This window comes from Zeus faber, assembly GCF_960531495.2.
Source record: "Zeus faber genome assembly, chromosome: 6".
NCBI classification, from domain to species: Eukaryota; Metazoa; Chordata; class Actinopteri; order Zeiformes; family Zeidae; genus Zeus; species Zeus faber.
The window spans coordinates 12,718,523-12,723,522 of NC_137201.1; the positions used below are offsets into that span (position 1 = coordinate 12,718,523).

At 46.1% G+C, this 5,000-nt stretch overlaps 1 protein-coding gene across 1 annotated transcript in view; it reads right to left on the reverse strand.

The window, feature by feature from the left end:
- Positions 1 to 5,000, reverse strand: part of cdh13 (cadherin 13, H-cadherin (heart)) — a 378,607-nt gene that overhangs the window by 61,627 nt on the left and 311,980 nt on the right. The gene's annotated exons all lie outside the window — the stretch shown is intronic.

Consider the following 5,000-nt stretch of genomic DNA (forward strand, 5'->3'; position numbering starts at 1 on the left):
GCTGAACCCGCTGGTGCCGGATGAAGCCATTCGTCCAGCCGAGTCCTTCTCCGTGTTCCATGGTGACAGATCGGGGGAGTCGGGGAAATCCAAAGGTGGAGGCGTATGCCTCATGGTAAACAACCGCTGGTGTAACCACAACAACACCAAGTCTCTCTCCCACTCCCTGCTCACCGAACCTGGAACAGCTGACCATCTCATGCCGTCCATTTTATCTCCCCCAGGAATTCAGCACGGTCATCATCACAGCCGTTTATATTCCACCGCAAGTGGACACTGGCACAGCACTGTCAGACCTGTATGATGTGTTGTGCGGATTTCAAAACAAACATCCTGACGCGGCTGTGGTGGTGACTGGGGACTTTAACAGGGTGAACCTTAAAAACGTTCTGCCTGATTTCTACCAACACATCAAGTGTGCCACAAGGGGAGATAGAACTTTGGACCATTGCTACACACCTTACAAGGTGTGTAGCAATGCTCCCTGCTTTCGGGAAATCAGATCACGCCACGATTTCACTGGTTCCCCTTTACAGGCCTCTGATCGCGAAAGAATTGGTGACGAGGGAAGTGAAGTGGTGGACGGACCAATCAGAGGCGGCGCTTCAGGACGCTCTGACTGATGTCGACTGGGACATGTTCCAATCAAGTTCAAGTGACGTCAGCGAGTTTATGGACGTAGCGGCGAGCTTCGTGTCTACGTTAGCGGACAGCATCGTTCCAACAGTGAAAGTTCGGATATTTCAAAACCAGAAGCCGTGGGCGCTCCCTCGTCCGCTGTGCTCTGAATGCTCGCACAGCTGCTTACAACGAAATATGGACAATTATAAAGCGTCATACAATCTGCGGAGGGCGGTGAAGGACGCTTAACAGACGTACAGAAAGACTGTGGCGCTACAGCTGGAGCAATAGAACACCAGACGCTTGTGGCAGGGGCTGCGGAATATAACAAACTGAACTCCTTTTATGCGCGGTTTGAGTCTGGCAACAACACCGGTAGCTCACCGGCTAATTGGAGTTACACCGCTGGGGATGAGCACGCACTCTCAGTGTCTGAGCATGACGTCAGGAGGGTTCTGATGCGGGTGAACACCAGGAAACCTGTGGGCCCAGATGGCATATCGGGGCGAGTACTGAAGACCTGTGCTAACCAGCTAGCCCTGGTGTTCACTACAAAATTCAACATCTCCCTGGTTGAATCAGTGGTCCCGTCCTGCTTTAAGAGGTCCACCGTCGTTCCTGTCCCGAACATCGCCTCTCCTGCCTGCCTGAGTGACTACCATCCGGTGGCTCTCACCCCGGTGGTCATGAAGTGTTTCGAGAGGCTGATTAAGGATTATATCTGCACCTCCCTCCCCCGCACCTTGGACCCATTCCAGTTCATGTACTAGCAGAACAGAGCCACGGATTACACGGTTTCCCAGGTACTGCACACCACACTCACGCACCTGGATGGCCGGAAGGGTGCCTATGTGAGATCGCTCTTCATCGATTATAATTCAGCTTACCATAGTCCCCACCAGACTGGCAGTCAAGCTGAAGGAGCTCGAACTGAATACTCCGCTGTCTGCCTGGATCCTGGACTTCCTCTCAGCCCAGCCCCAGGTGATTAGGGTGGGGAGGCACATGTCTAGCTCCCTCACTCTCCTAGGGCTCCCCTTCAGCCCACTAATATACACCCTGTATACACACGACTGTGTGGCCAGGTCCAGCTCCAACACCATCAAGTTTGCTAAAGACACCGTTGTCGTGGGCCTGATCACCGACGGCGATGAGAAGGCCTACGGCAAAGAGGTGACTGACCTGTCACTCTGGTGCCAGGACAACAGCCTCCACCCGAACGTCAGCAAAACAAAGGAGCTGATTGTGGACTTAAGGCATGGATTACAACCGAGGAAGCATGCGCCCTTGGTGATTAATGGGACTTCTGTCGACAGGGTGAGTAGCTTCAACTACCTGAGAGTCCACATCACAGAGGATTTAACATTCTGGTGAGAAAGGCGAGGCAGCGTCTTTAACACCTCAGGCAGCTGAGGAAATTCCTGGTCTCGGTGAGGAACCTTAAGTCCTTCTACTGTGGAGCAGTGGAGAGCATCCTGACAGGCAACATCACTGCCAGGTTTGGGAACTGTACTGCTCAGGACAGGCAGGCCCTGCAGAGGGTGGTGCGTTCAGCTGAACGTACCACTGGAACTACCCTCCATTCCCTGCAGGACTTTTATAGCAGGAGGTGTAGTAGCAGAGCCCGCAGGATCATGAAGGATCCTCATCACCCCACCAACAAACCGTTCCAGCTGCTGCGGTCAGGCAGCGCCTCCGTAGTCACACAGCGAGAACAGAGAGACTGAGACCGAGTTTCTTCCCAGAAGCCATAAGAACTGTCAATGCTTAACCTCACCAGGGGTCCTCACTGAGCCACACACATAGGCTCCACTACCTTACTGTACTGTATGTAGCATACTGTACCGCATACTATGTCACTGTTCTGGGTTGTTTGGTGTTACCGTATTGCTTCGCCGTACTGTTGTATACTGTTCTGTATATCTCTCACACACACACCTCACTTCATTCACATGCCACTTTAATGCACATATCTGTATATACATAAATAGTCTATCCCTTATACTGTACATAAGTCCATCCCATATACATAAGCCTATTCCCTTTATCTATTTTGTACCCCCACCCTCCATTACCCTTTAGTTCTTATTTTATTTTATTTTATTTTATTCTATATATTTTATTTTATTCTATAGTATTCGACTTACTGCATTACGTTTTAGGAATCAGTTAGTTAGTCAAGTAAAAGTTCTTAGGTAGCTACTGTGTTCAGTCTAGAACATATTGTGTGTAATCACCGGGTGTGTTGCATTGACATTTCACTGCATATACGTATGTCTGAAAGTATGTATATGTATGTGACGAATAAACCTCTTGAATCTTGAATCTTGAATTGAACTTATGCTGGTCCACCTCCTCTGTTCTGTGCCAGATTCTTTTTGCTTAGGCTGAGCTCTCCAGCGTACCGTCTAGTGATCCCTCTAATACCTTGTTGATTCCCCGGTTTTTGATCCTCTGCCTGTCTTACAGATTCAGATTCTATGCCTGTTCCTTGCCTGACCTGTTTGCCCCCGCTGACGGATATCCTGGCTTTCCTGACCCTGACCTGTTTGTTCTAATAAACCCCTGCTTCGTGAACTTTAACCTGCTCTCCTGCGTCGTGCTCTTGGGTTCACCTCTGGTCTGAGTCAGTGAGCCCAACACATTTGCAATTGACACATTGATTGTTTGAATAAAAAGTTATGTAAGCAAAATAATAATGCCCCAATTTCTTTGAGTGGATTACTGGTCTATTTTACTTACTGTAACATATAAAATGATTTGATTTAACAATTGTCTTTTAATTTATTTTTAATTATATTAGAATATTCTACAAGAATCTTGAAGTAACATGGCTGACACCTTAAAGGTAAGCCTAATATTGTATCTGCTGTGCCCCTTCAAACGCAATCACTGGTACCCCCATGAATAACAGCGGTGAACCTTTGCGACGAGCCACATTGGACGAGCCACAACTTCCCCATGCCCCCCACCCTCCTGTCTGAGCAAGATGAACACTGTGTGATGGAATATCAATGTAATTACTGTTGTAAAGTAGGAATTCACATTTTCCTCGCGAACTGCGGTAATGTAAAAACATCAAGAAACACGAACGTAGCATCATTGGAATTCAAGATTATTCCCTTCAACTGAAGGATATTTTTCTATATATCTTTATCGTAAATACAAACGTTTGGAGTTTCCATTTACGATGCAAAACATAACCTTGCAATTGGAATGGGATGGTGGTGAGGTTCAGACATGCATAAGACTTAGTTTAGTTAAAGATAAAAGAGAGAGAAGGAGAAAGAGAGAGAGAGAGAGAGAGATGAAAAGTACAGTATGAGGATGTGGGAATATATTTAATAATTAATTATATGCCAATATTAAATCAATTTCATCCTTTTGACGCACAAAACTTGCATAGGTTATAAAATACAACATTTGCCCATAAACAAAGCCCTTTTTCCGGTCTTCATCTGAATACAGATACGGATAATTTTGTTGGTCGAACAGATACAGATAATGACGTCGCTGTACACCTCTAGTGCATATGTATGTGAATGTATCTGCTTAGTATTCAGGTGGCTGAATAAGTACTCTGCTCCTGTGTATCTACATTGAAAAATGTGTGGGTTTTCTGTATATTTTTGAGTATCCCCATTTATTTTATCTCTACCAAAAGATTACTTTATTTATTTGGTCTTCTTCTTGTCCTCTGTGCGCTGTCAACCCATCAAAGGTGGCAGAAAACTAGGCCACAGTCATTTTCTTCTGCTATTCTTATCAGCTTCCAGGACAGCAATCATTTGCAGTTGATTTACAGTCTTAAAGGTTGTCAGAGTGATTACTTCTTTATTTGTATTTTTTTTTCCCCCGTAATGTGTTTTATCACAGCTTAAGGGTCCGACAATGACTAACCACTCAACATACAATGAATTTCTTGACCGGTCTGACATGTGCACAACTCCTAAGCCTAAAACATAGAGTTAAACAATGCCTAATATGGAGTTAATGACCGGATGCATCTTATTCAACTGAGAACCCATGCATGAGCAACACAGGCAGAGAATGGAGACGCAGTCACATAGAGGGATGGGTTCACCAGAAGGTGAGAAAGCGATATTGGCGATAGAGGAGATGAAGAAGAGACAGGACGGAGTAATAAGGACGGATAAGGCGGACCGGAGGGAGAGGTCGGAGGGCAACAGATGGGGAAGATTCGAAGATTTGACAAAATATCACGGAAGGCTGAACTTCTGATTGGTTGTCACTCCATTAAAACGGCCGTTCCAGAGTAATTCGACAGATGCACCGAGGGGACAACATAGGTTGTAATTCACAACGTCCAATTACCAAATCCCTCCTCGATTCAGCCACACAACCAAACTGAATATTTC